This window comes from Mobula birostris, chromosome 10 (genome assembly GCF_030028105.1).
Source record: "Mobula birostris isolate sMobBir1 chromosome 10, sMobBir1.hap1, whole genome shotgun sequence".
NCBI lineage: Eukaryota > Metazoa > Chordata > Chondrichthyes > Myliobatiformes > Myliobatidae > Mobula > Mobula birostris.
Genome location: NC_092379.1, coordinates 141,431,133 through 141,448,103, shown reverse-complemented (window position 1 = coordinate 141,448,103; position 16,971 = coordinate 141,431,133).

Here is a 16,971-nt window from a genome sequence, read left to right as displayed (position 1 = left end):
GAAACAATACAAAAACTACACTGAACTACGTAAAACAACACAAAAACTACACAAGACTACAGATCTACCCAGGACTGCATAAAGTGTACAAAACAGTGCAGGCATTACAATAAATAATAAACAAGACAATAGGCACAGTAGAGGGCAGTAGGTTGGTGTCGGTCCAGGCTCTGGGTATTGAGGAGTCTGATGGCTTGGGGGAAGAAATTGTTACATAGTCTGGTCGTGAGAGCCCGAATGTTTCAGTGCCTTTTGCCAGATGTATATAGTGAGGTAGTGTATTGTGGTTTATTGTCCATTCAGGACTCCAATTAGTATTGAGGCTTTCTGAAGGTTTACATAGATATTTCTGTGTAACTCCAATTGTTTAATGCTATTCTGTCTTGCCTTTGGGATGATATGAGTTGTAGATATTAACATTGAGACAACGTACACCTAGTTCATGTTCCAAAGTCTTTCTATTTCCTCTTTTAATTCAGCATATATCTGGAGTTTCTCATTTTTTATTTTCTGTAAGTTATGTGTGTTTGGAGGGGATGAAGCTGTTCCTGAAATGGCGAGTGTTGGCATTCAGGCTCCTGTACCTCCTCCTTGATGGTAGCAATGAGAAGAGGGCATGTCCTCTGTGATGGGGATCCTTCATGATGGATGCCATCTATCTGAAGCATTACCATTTGAAGACATTCTTGATGCTGTGAAGCCTACTTTCCATGATAGAGTTCACAGCTTTCTGCAGCTGTTTCCGTCCTGTGCAGTGGCCCCTCCATACCAGATGGTGATGCCACCAGTTAGAATGTTCTCTGCAGTACATCTGTGCAAACCTGTGAGAGCAGAATTCTTGTGCTGCGGCAGGAGGTCAAAGAGTTTGTAGCAGAAATGCAAGGGGTTTTTGACAATGCTGGAGGCAATGCATACGAAGCACTTCTGATATACGTGCTGAATAGGGGCAGAGAGATCTATTACTATGTTAGGTCATTGTCTGAGATCTGGCCCACTACAGTGGTGTTACCTCTAGTCTGGTAAATGGAGCCAAAGCAGATTTTGATCACAGAGTCGTGAGGGTTTTGAGAGTATTGCTACTACTAATACTAGTATTACTACTACTACTACTACTACTACTACTACTACTAATAATAATAATAATAATAATAATAAACACAAAACATACAAAAAATCATAAATGAGAAACACCAGATATATGCTGAATTAAAAGAGGAAATAGAAAGACTTTGGAAGATGAACTAGGTGTACGTTGTCTCAATGTTAATATCTACGACTCATATCATTCCAAAGGCAAGACATTATAGCATTAGACAATTGGAGCTACACAGCAATATCTATGTAAATCTTCAGAAAGCCTCAATACTAAGCACTACTAGAATAGTCTGAAAGTTCCTAGCAATGGAGAAATGAGCAAGCTTAGCTATGTCCATACCTCAGGCTTTCCCGGTTTGAGCTGAGAAAAAATAAATAATAATAATAATACTAACTTAATATATATACTTCTTATAAATTAAGATGCATCCTCAAAGTGCTTTACATAGTTTGAAAAGACAAATCGATATAGTCATAAATTATGAGACAATATTAAAAATTATAAGTAAAGACAACTATTGTATAGAATAAAAAGGAATATACCAAATTTTATATAAATACAAGTAACTTCAACAAGAATTAAGTAATCGTATAAGTAGGCCAAATATAAAAAGTAGGTTTTTTGAAGTGTTTTGAAATGTTCCAGAACACTAGCCTGGCTTATCTCAGTCAGTAGAGTATTCTAGATTTTTGACACATTAAAGCAAAAGGATTCATCGTCGTTTCTTATATGCTTGGCTCTACGAACACTAAGCAAACCATATCAACGGATCTAACATCACGATTAGGGATGTAAGGGAATAGATACTCCAAAAATATATAGAGGAGCTGGGTTATCCAAAGCCTTATATACAACTACTGTAAGAGTATTTTAAAATTGATCCAAAGGACACAGGTAGCCAGTGTAATGACGCCAAAACAAGTGAAACTGACTCAGATTTTTTTGGTTAAGATGCTTGCTGCTGCATTTTGAACAAGCTGCAGCTGATTTATATCAGTACAGTACAAAACTTAGGAGAGTAGACCTCTGGGACGCCAGTGCTGATGATAATCATGGAGCTTTAAAATGTGACTCTATCTCTAAGGGCATTCTTCCCAGTCAATCTAATTATTACCATTTATCTTCTCTGGAGTCAATTTTATTGACTAAAAGTTTCTAACATGCATGTAGCACAGTTTCAATCAATGCCATAAAGTTATGATACTTTTACAACATCCCACAACTCTCTCATTGCTGTTTGCTTCAAATCTACTTTTTGATTTAAAGCTATTGAAAGCTACTTTGGTATCTTAGCACAAGATGCCCTGTGTTTCTCATAAATGAATTAAAATAAAATAACTGTAATAGCGGATTCTGTCTTCAAGAGAGAAATAGTGAGATCAGAATCAGAATTAGAATCAATTTTATTATCGTGGTCTTACTGTATATGATGTAAAATGTGTGTATTTGCAGTGCAAAGATATAAAATTATTATTAATTACAAAATAAATAAATTGTGCAAAAATTGAGTTCACGAAACACAAGGTACGTTGCAATTCTATCAAACTCTGGTTAGATCACACTTGTGTTCAGTCCTGGTCACCTCATTATAAGAAGGATGTGGAAGCTGTAGAGAGGGTGCAGAAGAGATTTACCGGCCTGCTGCCTGGATTGGAGCAATTAGAGGAAATGCTGGGTGAGCTCAGGCTTTTCTCTTTGGAGCAAAGGATGATAGGAAGTGACTTGATAGAGTTATAGAAGATGATAAGAGGCATAGAATGAGAGTACAGCCACAGACATCGCTCCAGGGTATAAACCGAGAGACACAGTAGCATAATGATTAACACAAATGTAACTGGGTGACCGTCGGATCTTGTTTCGTATCGTTAGAAGTGTACTTAGGCATCCATCCGGGTAATGCTAGAATAGTTGTCTGTGCCTTTAAGGGACAGAGTGATGTCATTACGCACGCGTGGGATAGTGGGGAGACCATTTTGTTTTCTGCTGAAGACGCTGGTGGGGCATTGGAATTGAGTTCCTCCCTGAGACTGGGCATGGTGAGGAAAGGTGAGCATTAATTGACGATATCCATGTGAATTCGTTTATGCTTGTTGGTGAATCAAGAATATCGTTAATTTGACATGTCTTACATGTGAATGCTTTAGATTTTCATGCGTAAAGGCATCGGCGCTGGATCACGTGGCTTATGCAAAGTTCCTCACCATCCAAGCAGGTCAGTCTTCCTGTAACTTAACTACCAGGCAATGCCTTGTAAAAGTTGTGCCAAAGTGTACTTTTTGTCTAACTTTATTGTATCATGACTAATTGTGCACGTAATCGCGTAATGTGAATGCTTAGTCTCTGTTCGGATGTTCAGCACATGTGTAAGTCTCAGATGAGATGTATTCACTTACGTTTTTCACTGTTATGTATAAGATGCAGTGTGGGTGGGATTCTAATGTTGTTTGTATTGTGTTCCTTCAGGATTGCCACTACCATATTAGTTCTGTATTAGTTTTATGCGGTTTGCTTTATGTACTTTTATACTGCATACGCAATTTGCCGTTACGCAGGGGTGTGGATAGAAAGTTAAACTGAGATTGTAATGGGAAGAACTGGTTGTAAATTCGTTCGTTTATTTTGCAACTCTCTTCTGGCACTTAAACATCTACAACAGATAAAGGAATTAAAACCCGAAAAAGTATTTGTTGTTGAGTGTGTACTTTCCCCAGGCTACAAAATTTGGTACCAGGAGTGGGGTTAATTCCAAGCCAGTTTAGAGGGTCTCTGATTGTTTTATGCAGTATAATATACGGTAGTGGTGAAGACAGGACCATGTTCCCATTAGGCGGAAGGAGAGAGTGTGGTAGAGCCTCGTGGAGAGCGCGGTGGAGCCTTGGGTCTGGGCTGGGACATCAGCGACTGATGTCAGGATGCGGAACGGAGACATGGATCCAGGGAACTGCGGGCCGTGAAGCCATTGCGTTTGCAGCAAAGGACGGCAACAACTCACTTTCTGCAGGCTTGTTGTGAAAACTTTAAAGACTTGAGCTTTTACTATGTCACGCTCAGAGGATGCACCAGTTGGACTTAATTTGAATGAACAAATTAAGGAATTGTGTAGTAAGTATGACGAAGCCATGGCAACCATAGATAAATTAAGCAAAATATGCTATGTATATGTCCCAAGGGAAAGACACATTGTTCCATTTACGGGGGATGTTAAGAAAGATGGGAGGTCTGTTGATGACTTTATTGAAGAAGTACAATGTGCACTTCATGGTAGAAATCAGTCTGAGCAGGATCAGTATGACTTTGTTATGTCCCTGCAGGGGTGAAGCCTTAGAGGAAGCACGTATGTGCAGTGATGCTGGGGAAAACCACGCTGATGACTTGTTCACCTATCTCAGGGAAGCTTTTAGACACAAGCGTAGAGCACCCCAGCTGTGGCATAGCTTCTACAGTTGCAAACAGCATGAGGGTGAAGATGTAAGAGAGTTTTCACATGCCCTAGCCCAAGCTCTTAACTTGCTACTAAAGCACTTCCCCGATGCCATGACCAATAAGAGGGTGGTGCTAAGAGATCAATTTATAGAGGGGATCGGGGATCCTTCCCTCAGAAGAGAGCTCCACAGATTCGTGCGGGACCACCCTGAGTCCTCAATGATGGAAGTGAGAGAGGAGGCTCATCTGTGGCTCGTAGAAGAGCCCCTGGAAAATACAAGGTCTGGAAAGTCAAAGTGCAGCAGTGACCAGGCACAGTGCTCGATTCTTAAAGCTGGGGAATCTGAGTCCGTCACACTAGATGACGTCCTTAAAGTGGTCGCAGAGCAGGACAAAGCCCTTTGTGAATTGACTCAAGCAGTGAAAGATCTCACTGTACAGAGGGATTTTACATGCGTTACTAGTGGCAGACGTAACTTACAGCCTAGGTTCACAGAAGATGGGCAACCGATATGTTTCAAGTGTCAGGTGGGAGGGCATTTGGCCAAGAATTGCCCACAGAAGCAGGGTGCAAGGGAAGTGGAGCCTGCATCCTCCCGCCCTCAAGAGGTTGGGAGTCGGGCAATTCGGCGGAACTTCATAGATACAGCTAATGTACAGCTATCCCGTGACCAGTTGCTGCAATATGCCATAGGAACTTGTTCAGTTGTGGAGCTTGAAGTAACAGGTGTCGCTGTCCGTTGCCTGTTGGACACAGGTAGTCAGGTAAGCACCCTGACCGAACAGTTCTTTCGAGAACACTTGAATGGAGAGGACGAGGGTATGTTGTCCACTGATGGCTGGCTTAGGCTAGCAGCTGCAAATGGTCTTGATATTCCTTACCTTGGGTCTCTAGAGCTAGAGATTCAAGCAATGGACATGAAGATACCAAATTGTGGCTTTCTCGTCAGGGATCTTGTTAACACCGAACTACATATCTTATGTATTGTAGGCATGAACATTATCAGCCAGTGTAGGCAACTTGTGTACGCAGTGTTTGATTTCGATGTCCAGTATTGTCCGGGTCAGAGCGATACCATGGCTGATGCACTCTGTAGGCAGCCATTTGCAGGGGAGCCTGAGCCTGCCTCAGAGGCTGCGGAGTTTGATGAGGCTGTGGCGATCTGTAGTTTGATCAATCGCGGCACTGCCTTTGACCCGGCACTGGTTACCGCTGGTCTTAACAGCTGTAGGGTTAAGCAGATTCGAGCCTGGAAAGCTGGTACTAGCGATGTAAATAGTCCGATGCAAGGGAACACTCCACCCCTCCTGGGTTATTCTAATGGGGACTTGCGTACTTTTCAGCAGCAAGACCCTGGGTTAGGTGTCCTACGAGACTTAAGAAAAGAAAGCTGAGTGGCCGGGAGCGTAAAACTGCCTAAACCTGTTTTGTCTCTGTTAAGGCACTGGGACAGTATCAGGGAGCGTAAAGGGTTACTGTATGGGGTAGTTGAGGATCAGAAGCTTGGGGAGTGTTACCAGCTTCTGGTACCTAACAGCTTGTTAGAGTATGTACATGACTCTATGGGCCATCAAGGCATAGAACGTACTCTGCAGTTGTTGAGAAGCCGATGTTTTTGAGTGGGCATACACAAGGATGTGGCACGGTGGATCAAAAATTGTCCACGTTGTGCACTAACTAAGATGTCGCAGCCTAGGATCCGTCTCCCCATGAAGTCATTTCTGGCTTCTAGGCCGCTTGAAGTTGTAGCTGTAGATTTCACTGTGTTGGAGCCGGCAACTGACGGGCGTGAGAATGTTTTAGTGGTCACGGATGTTTTCACTAAATTTACCCAAGCATTTCCGACTCAGGATCAAAAGGCCGATACCACAGCAAGGGTGCTGTTGAGGGAATGGTTCATGAAGTACGGTGTCCCTGAGAGGTTGCATTCTGACTAGGGCCGTAACTTCGAAAGTGAGGTCATAGTGGATCTTTGCAAACTATACGGGGTAAAGAAAAGCCGTACCACACCTCATCATCCTACTGGAAACGCGCAGTGCGAGCGTTTCAACAGGACGATGCATGATTCGTTGTGTACGTTGCCTCCAGAAAAGAAGCGCAGATGGCCAGAACATCTACCCGAGTTGGTGTTTGCATATAATGTGACACCTCACGCAACCACCGGGTATTCCCCTTACTATCCGTTGTTTGGGATGGATCCCTATTTGCTCATGGATGCTCTGCTGGGGCAAGAACAGACGGTGGACCGGAAACATGACTGGCTAGCTGTACACCAGAGCCGACTGAGGGATGCGCATGCCAGAGCAAAAGAATACTCTGAACAGAAGGCGGCAGAACGCATTGCCTGGCAGGAGGACAAAGTGTACTGTCCCAAAGTTGATATGAATGCACTGGTTTACTTGAGGAACAGACTATTAGGCCGTAATAAGATCCAGGATGCTTGAAACTCAACTGTCTACAGGTTGGTGGAGGTAATGGGCAGCACATACGCTGTGGAACCTTGGGAGGGTGGGCCTAGCAAGAGGGTGAGCAGGGTACACATCAGGCTCTGTGAGAACCATCCCACTCCAGCTACCTGAAGGAGACTGCAAACTCCAGTAACTCAGGCCAGCTCACTCCTGGGGCATGAATCAGATTCTGAGGATTCAGAGGATGGTGTGATAGTGATAGAAGATATGTCAGAACAGGGTGTACAGAGTCTTGACCCTAGCCTAGAGAGCATATCTTCCGAAAATATGACACCTTCTGGAACTGAGACAGGGGAGCCGACGACGGCTAATGCAGGGACAGAGGTCGGTTGCCCTCTTGTAGCAGCACCCCGCAGGAGTAACCAAGTAAATGCTGGACAGCGCCCTAACCCACATCAAGAACCAAGGTCAGTCCTTGATGAGGTTTCCTTAAGTCCGGCAGCAGTGTCTGAGATACTGGCTAGTCGCAGTTCAGTTCTCTTTAGAGAAGCAGTTAAGGAGGTTAAAAGTACCCTTGTAGTGAGCGAGTAATCGAGGACGATTACTTGAATGCAGGGGAGAATGTAACCGGGTGACCGTCGGATCTTATTTAGTATCGTTAAAAGTGTACTTAGGCATCCATCCGGGTAATGCTAGAATAGTTGTATGTGCCTTTAAGGGAGACGGTGATGTCATTACGCACGTGTGGGATAGTGGGGAGACCATTTTGTTTTCTGCTGAAGACGCTGGTGGGGCGTTGGGCTTGATTACCTCCCCGAGACTGGGCACGGTGAGGAAAGGTGAGCATTAACTGATGATATCCGTGTGAATTCGTTTATGCTTGTTGATGAATCGAGAATATCGATAATTTGACATGTTTTACATGTGGATGCTTTAGATTTTCACGAGTGAAGAAATCGACACTGGGTAGCGTGGCTTATACAAAGTTCCTCACCATCCAAGCAGGTCAGTCTTCCTGTAATTTAACTACCAGACAATACCTTGTAAAAGTTGTGCCAAAGTGTACCTTTTGTCTAACTTTATTGTATCATGACTGTGCATGTAACAACGTAACGTGAATGTTTAGTCTCTGTTTGGAAGTTCAGCATGTGTGTACGTCTTAGATGAGATGTATTCGCTTACGTTTTTTGCTGTTATGCATAAGATGCAGGGTGGGTGGGATTCTAATGTTGTTTGTATAATGTTCCTTCAGAATTGCTACTACTGTATTAGTACCGTATTAGTTCTGGTATATTTATTCTGCATACGCAATTCTGTCCATACACAAGGGTGTGAATCGAAAGTTAAACTGAGATTGTAACGGCAAGAACTGGTTGTAAATTTGTTCGTTTTGTTTTGCGACCCTGTTCTGGCACTTAAACATCTAAAACAGATAAAGGAATTGAAATCCAAAAAAGTATTTGTTGTCCTGAGCGTGTACTTTTCCCCAGGCTACAAAATGCTTTCCAGTACTGGTGACTCCAGTTCAAATCCCGACACTGCCTGTAAGGAGTTTGTGTGTTCTCCCTGTGACCATGTGGGTTTCTTCCAGGTGCTCTGGTTTCCTCCCGCAGTCCAAAGACGTACCGGTTGGTAGGTTAATCTGTTAATGTAAATTATCCCATGATTAGGACAGGGTTAAGTCGGTGGGTTGCAGTGTGGTGTAGCTCAAAGTGCCAGAATAGCCTGCTCCACACTGTAATTCAATAAATAAATAAATTTCAGGTGATTGGTAGAAAGTACAGGAGGGAGGTCAGAGGTAATTTTTTTTTACACAGTGTGTGGTGGGTATGTGGAACACCCTGCCAGGTGCGGTGGTACAGACAAATACATTAGAAACATTAGAAATCTCCCTGATAGGCCCATGAAGAAAAATGGAAAGCTTTGTGGAAGGGAAGGGTTAGATTGATCTTGGAGTAGGTTATAAGTTTAGCACAACATCATGGGCCGAAAGGTTTGTACTGTGCTGTATTGTTCTATGTTTAGTGTTCTAAAAATATAATGATGTGGTACTCATGGTTTCATGGGCTGTTCAGAAATCTGATGGCAGAGAGGAAGAAGCTGTTTGAGTCATTGAGTATGGATCTTCAGGATCTCCAGTGGGGGTGACATGAAGAGCAAGTGTCCCAGTAGGTGGGGGTTAAACAATCAAGAGGGAAAAGCATCTGAAATAATTGCCCAAGGCTAATTCCCACTGAAACTGACTGATTCCTGTTTAAGTTTCATTGAATAATTAAGTGTATGTCATCTTGGCACCAAAACTTGAGTCTAAATTATCGTCAGTTGGAAAACTTGTGCTTTTGAAATCTCAGAGTTTTGTAGAGGCATTTACAATTAATTATGTAGCTTTTTGAATTCTGTAATAAGACCATAAAATATAAGAGCAGAAATAGGCCCCTTGGTCCATTGAGTCTGCTCTGCCATTCCATCATGGCTGATTTATTATCCTTCTCAACACAACTCTCATGCCTTCTCTCTGCAACCTTTGACACCCTGACTAATTAACAATCCATCAGCCTCTGTTTTAAATATACCCAATGACTTGGCCTCCACAGCCACCTTTGACAAAGAATTCCACATGTTCACTACCCTCTGATGAAATATATTCCTCCTCTCCTCTGCCGAGATGATGGAAGTAATGTAAGAGAAGCCTCAAGTTCTCTGACATCATATTATAGCAATACATGTGTTTATGCTTTTTTTCCAAAAGCATTTAAAAATATCCCGTGTGAGCTCTTCCATTCCCATTTACCACTAGATTTAGAGAGTCATACAACAGAGAAACAGACCCCTTGGCTCTACTGCTCTTTCCAAATCAAAATGTCCTACCTATGTTAGTCCTCTTTGCCATCTTCTGGCCCCGATCCTTCTAAAACTTTCCAATCCATGTACCTGTCTAGCTGTCTTTTATGAGTTGTTATTGAACTTGTGTTAACCACCTCCTTTGGCAGCTAATTCCACATACACATCACCCTTTGTGTACAAAGGTTGCCCCTAAAGTTTTTTAAAAATCTTTTCCCTCTCACCAATCTATACCCTCTTGTTCATGACACCCCAACTTGGGGATGAAAGAGCATAAGACCATAAGACATAAGAGCAGAATTGGGCCATTCTCTCCTTCACATCTGTTCTCCCATTCCATCATTTATTATCCCTTTGAACCTCACTCTCCTGTCTTTCCCCCTGTAATCATTGACACCCTTCCTAATTAAGAAAATATTAACTTCCTCTTTAAATATATTCATTGACTTGGCCTCCACAGCCATCTGTGGCAAAGAATCCCACAGATTTGCCACCTCCTGGCTAAAGAACTTCCTCCTCATCTCTATACAAATGAAAACCCCTCTATTCTAAGTCTATGCCCTCTGTTCTTGACTCCACCACTATAGGGAACATCCGCTCCACATCCACTCTATCCAGACCTTTCAATATTTGATAAGTTTCAATGAGACTCCTCCTCGATTTCCAGAAAACAATCCTCATACATCGATCCTTTTTTTCCTGGACTCAATCTCCTCTGGACTCTCCCCTCTGCCAGCAATCTTTCCTTCGATAAGGAATCCAAAACCACTCACTATACTCCAAGCGTGGTCTGGGCAAGTACATTCAGTCTATGGACCCCCCTCATGATTGTACACACCTCTATAGGATTATCTCTCAGTCTCCTAAGCCCATGAACTGCTTGTCCCATTCCCATCAGGGAGGAGGCAACGTAGCACCCAGACCAGGACAACCAGACTCAAAATCAAACAACAGGAATTCTGTAGATGCTGGAAATTCAAGCAACACACATCAAAGTTGCTGGTGAACACAGCAGGCCAGGCAGCATCTCTAGGAAGAGGTACGGTCAACGTTTCGGGCCAAGACCCTTCGTCGGGACTAACTGAGAGAAGAGCTAGTAAGAGATTTGAAAGTGGGAGGGGGAGGGGAGATCCAAAATGATAGGGGAAGACAGGAGGGGGAGGGATGGAGCCAAGAGCTGGACAGTTGACTGGCAAATTTTGCCAGTCACCTGTCCAGCTCCTGGCTCCATCCATCCCCCTCCTGTCCTCTCCCACCACCCTGGATCTCCCCCTCCCCCTCCCACCCCCAAATCTCCCACCAGCTCCCCCCCCCCACCGCCAGCCAGTCCTGACGAAGGGTCTCGGCCCAAAGCACTGAACTGCACCTCCCCCCAGAGACGCCGCCCGGCCCGCTGCATCCACCAGCAACCTCAAAATCGGTTACTTTCCCCAAGCAGTAAGACTGATCAACACCTCCACACACTAAACTATCCCACATCCCCAACACCACTATGCTATCATTTCCTAAAAGAGTCACCTTATGTACAGACTTTCCTGTACCTAGCATCACTTCATGAACATATAATCATTCTATTTATATAAGCAATCTCATGTATTTATATTTATTGTATTTTTCAAAGATCAAATAAATTTATTATCTAAGTACAGATATGTCACCATATATAACCTTGATATTGATTGTCTTGTGGGCATGCACAATAAATTCATAAAATAATAACCGTATCAGAATCAATGAAACACTGCACCAACTTGGGTTTTCAACCAGAGTGCAGAAAACAACAAACTGCAAATACAAAAAGAAACAAATAGTAATAACAAATAAACAAACAATAAATATTCTGCATTTAAGCTTACTATGTACTTTAATGTTGCATTGGATCTGGAGTAACAGTCACTTCATTCTCCTTGATGAATTAAACAGCCTCGAATCTTGAAGATCGCTTATCGGTCTCCCATACTCTGAGAAATAAAGTCCTGGCCGATCACAAACGAACTCCACTTGCTCTCAAGCATTCTGGGTTACCTTGGAGAGAACTAATGGTTTGTGCATTTAACTAAAATATTCTTTCAGGATGGCTTTGCATTAGAATTCTCCCTGAGTTCCATTGTTAACAATTTCTCTTTCTTCTCCCAGACTAGGATCTGAATCAGTTTAATGAAGATCATCCGGTGAATAAGAGAAGTTGCAGATTTCATCAATGCATAACCTTGCAGAACTGCAAACAACTTTCGTTGCCATGTAGAAAAGTCTCTTGTGTTTGATGAATGTACAGACTGTATTTTTGGACAAAGGCTTTATTCCCTCATGTATAACCATGTTCCCTAAAAACTGATGAGTCACCCCGCCTGTATAGAATACAGCACCTTCTAGCTCAATCCCTGCCATTATCATCGATAACCAACTACTAACAGGCATTTCTCCTCTTGTGAAAAGAGGTTCAGTATTATAAAATGTACAGATTCGGAATTATTTATTTATCATATGCACATTGAAACAAGCATTATGAACTAGCACAACCTGAGTATGTGCTGTGGGTGTGGGAAACCACATACATGTTGTAACTGGGTTACCTGTCTGGACACGCCCCTCTGCTGACTGCCCCTGTGGCTCCTCCCACAGTCCCCTGAATAAAGGCGATTGGGCCTTGGCTCCTCCTCTCAGTCCAAGGGGCAGACACTCTGCATGCTGGAGGTCACATTTTACTGCGAATAAAAGCCTTTCAGTATTCACTCTACTTCCAGTCTTTTGGAGTTATTGATGGTGCACCGATGGGGGCAGCCTGCAAGTGTCTCTAAAAGTCCTCGTGTCAACACAGCATGCCCACAGTGCTCAGCAGAGCAACAGAGAACACAAGCAACAGAAGAACAATAGCAAAAATAAACCCTATTGCTCCCTCTCACCCCCCAACCCCCCAACACCTCTAGGCCTCCAGTGGTCTCACAAGCAATGAGCCTCCGTCTTCTCCAATGGACTTCAGACTTGCAGTCCAAGAATTTCAGACATCAGGCTTCCAGATATCCTGTTGATCTTAAGGCTTTGCTCTTCGGTATTGATCCTAGGATTAGCCACTGACAGGAGTTCGAACTCCAGGCTATATCTTCAGGCTCACCGACTCACATACCTAGGGGATCACTGGCTCTCATACACCTTCCTCACACTAGTTAAAGGATATGGTGTGCACAATCAGTCTGATTCACGAGTTTTGGGGAGCTCAGTTATACCCAAGAGAATGGGGAATGTCTTAGCACAACTAATTCTTCCCTTCCCTTCTCTTATCTTGCCTATCACCCACCCCCCACACCCCCAGTGCTCATCCTCCTTCAGTTTCTCCCTTGGTCTACACTTTTCTCCTATAACATTCCTTCTTCTTCAGCCCTTTAACTTTCCACCTATCACATCCCAGCTTCTCACTTCATTTCTCTCTCCTGCCAACCAACCTTCCACCCCATCAGGCTTCACCAATCACATGCCAGCCTGTACTCCTTCTCTTCCCCAACCTTCTTATTCAAGGTCAAGTTTATTGTCATTTAACCATACACTTGTATACAGCCAAATGAAACAGTGTTCCTGTGGGGACAAGGTGCAATACACAGTACACACAACACATAAAGTTACGATAACACATAATTATAAACAACATGTATGGTTATATAATACACATGATGTGTATCAGAGATCAGAGGTGGAAAGGGTCAGTAACCTTAAATTCCTGGGTGTCACTATCTCAGAGGACCTGTCCTGGAACCACCATATAAATATAATTGTGCAGAAAGCACAACAACGCCTCTACTTCTTCAGAAGTCTGCAGAGATTTGGCATGTCATCAAAAACCTTGGCAAACTTCTATAGATGCATGGTGAAAAGTTTGCTGACTGGCTGCACTACAGCCTGACATGGGAACACCAATGCCTCTGAGTGGAAAATCCTACCAAAGGTAGTCCATTTGGCCAAGAACATCACAGGTAAAACCCTCCCAGCCATTAAGAACATCCACATGAAGAGTTTTGTAGAAAAGCAGCATCCATCATCAAGGACCCCCACAACCCAGGCCAAGCTCTGTTCTTGCTGCTGCCTTCAGGTAGAAGGTACAAGCACCTCACAACTCACACCACCGAACACCTCGGCCATCAGGCTCTTGAACAAAAGGGGTTAGCTACACTCGTTTAAGGACTCTTTCTTTCATGCTTGTTATTTACTGCTATTTATTTATTAACTACATTTGCTCAGTTTGTTTAGTTTACAGTTCCTGATGCTTACAGTTTACAGATCCTGTTTACAGTTACTGTTCCTGTTCTACAGATATGCTAAGTATGCCATTAGAGAAAGAATCTCGGGGTTATATGTGGTGACATGTGTGTACTCTGCTGACAAATTTTACTTGGAATTTTGAACTTTATGTTACAATATTTTTAAGATATTTGAATCAGAATTTAGAATTAGAATTAGAATTTATTTTATTTCTTACATCCATCTCATAACATGAGGGAGTAAAGATCTTTATATATCGTCTCTGTCACTATGTACAAGAAATAAGGAAGGGCAATCTGATAGGAAGTCCAGGGTCCAAGGCAGGGAGCAGGCTGAGGTCTCTGAGCTTCTTGTCCAGTCTGCGGGGAATTATGGTGTTGAATGCCGAACTATAGTCCACGAACAGCATTCTAATGTATGTAACCTTCTTCTCCAGGTGAGTGAGGATGGTGTATAGTGCGGTGGCTATGGCATCGTCTATTGATCAGTTGTGTCGGTAGGTAATTGTAAAGGGTCCACTGTGGGTAGTAGCAAGCTGCAGATGTAGTCCTTGACAAGCCTCTCAAAGTACTTGCTTATGATTTGGGTGAGTGCGACAGGATGCCAATCATTTAGACAGCTACCTTGGTTTAGAACTGACTTTATTTCTTACATCTTTCACATACATGAGGAGTAAAAATCTTTATGTTATGTCTCTGTCTAAATGTACAATATGCAATTTATAGTAGTTTATAACAGATAGTATGTACAACAGGACAGTCAATATAACATAAAAATACAGTTGTGTCAGCATGAATTAAGCAGTCTGATGGCCCGGTGGAAGAAGCTGTCCCAGAGACTGTTGGTCCTGCCTTTTATGCTGTGATACCTTTTCCCGGATGGTAGCAGCTGGAGCAGTTTGTGACTGGGGTGACTCGGGCCCCCAATGATCTTTCAGACCCTTTTTACACACCTGTCTTTGTAAGTGTCCTGAATCATGGGAAGTTCACATCTACAGATGCGCTGGACTGTCCGCACCACTCTCTGCAGTGAGCCACTTACTTTGGTACAGGGACAATGGTGGACATTTTGAAGCAGGAAGTCACTACACACTGGGAGAGGGAGAGATTAAAACTGTCTGTGAACACACCAGCCAGCTGTGCCGTGCACACTTTGAGTTCTTGCCCAGGAATGCTGTCCAACCACGCTGCCTTGCAGTTGTCGACAATATGTACCTCAGCCTATAGCTATTTTGGTTTCTACTCCATTCCTTTCCAGTCCTGATGATGGGTCTTGGTGCGAGGATGCTGTCTGACCTGCTGAGTTCCTCCAGTGATTGTTTTAAGAACACAGTGTGGAGTCAGCCTGTGTGGTCTTTCAAGCTACGCCGTCCCAGAAACCCCACAACACCAATTAACCCTAACCTAACATGGGACAATTTACAACTCCTTTTGGACTGTGGGAGGATACCAGAGAAAACCTAGGCATTCAGAGGGAAGATGTACATTTTGTGTGTGTTTCTCTGGATTTTCAGCATCTGCAGAATCTCTTGTGTTTTTATTTCTCATTTCTGAAACTATATGGTTGAAAGTGTCTCCCCTCACAAAGTTAGATCAAGCAATATAGGTGACAGCAGGGCTTCACTTCCAGATGAGCTCAATGTCTTCAATGTTCGCTTTGACTGCCAAAACATGTAGGAACCATCGCAAACTCCCACAGGCCCCAATGATCATGTGATCTCATTCTTTAAGGCTGATGTGTGAGCAACCTTGAAGAGTATGAACTCTCAAAAGGTATGTGGCCCAGATGGGGTAAATGGCCAAGTACTAACCAACTGGCTGAAGTGTTCACTGAGATCTTCGACTGCTCATTTCGGCAGTGTGTGGTGCCCACCCGCTTCAAGCAGGCTTCAATTATACTGGTGCCGATGAAGGACATAGTTGCTTGCCTCAAAGACTATCATCCAGTACCAATGAACATCCACAGTGATGAAGAGTTTTGAGAGGTTGGTGATTAAACATATCAACTCCTGCTTGAGAAGTGACTTGGATTTTCTCCACTTTCCCTATAGGAGCTGCAGGTCCACAGCAGATGCCATTTCATTGGCTCTTCACTCAACCCTGGAACATCTGAACAGCAAAGATGCATACATCAGGATGCCCTTTATTGTCTACAGCTCAGCACTCAATGTCATCATCCCTTACAACTAATCAGTAAGCTCTTTGGCCTCAATATATCCTTGTACAATTGGGTTCTCAATTTCCTCACTTGCTGACCCCCATTTGTTCGGATTGGCAATGACATCTCCTCCACAGTCTCTATCAGCATAGGTGCACAACAAAGCTGTGCACTTAGTCCCCTACCCCCGCACTAATTAATTTACACTTATGACTGTGTGACTAAGCACAGCTCCAATGCCGTATTCAAGTTTGCTGTTGACGCCACTGCCATAGGCAGAATCAAAGGTGGTGACAAATTAGCATCTAGGAAGGAGATTGTAAAACTCGCTCAATGATGCCACAACAACAACCTCTCACTCAATGTCAACAAGACCAAGGAGTTGAATATTGACTTCAGGAGTGAAAACCAGAGGTCCATGAGCCAGTCCTCATCGGAGGATCAAAGATAGAGAGGTCTAGCAACTTTAAATTTCCAGATTTTACTATTTTGAAGGTGCAAAGGGACTTAGGGATCCTCGTGCAAAACTACCGGAAGGTTAATTCAAAGTCTTCTATAGATGGGTAGTGGAGAGTGTATTGACTGGCTACATCACAGCCTGGTATGGAAGCATCAAAATCCTTGAATGGAAAATCTTGCAAAAGAAGTGGATACTCCCCAGTCCATCAGAGGAAAAGCCCTCCCAACCATTGAGCAATTCTGCATGAAACACTGTTGCAGGAAAGCAGCATCCATCATCAGGGATACCCACCACCCAGGACCTGCTCTCTTATCATTGCTGTCATCATCAAAAA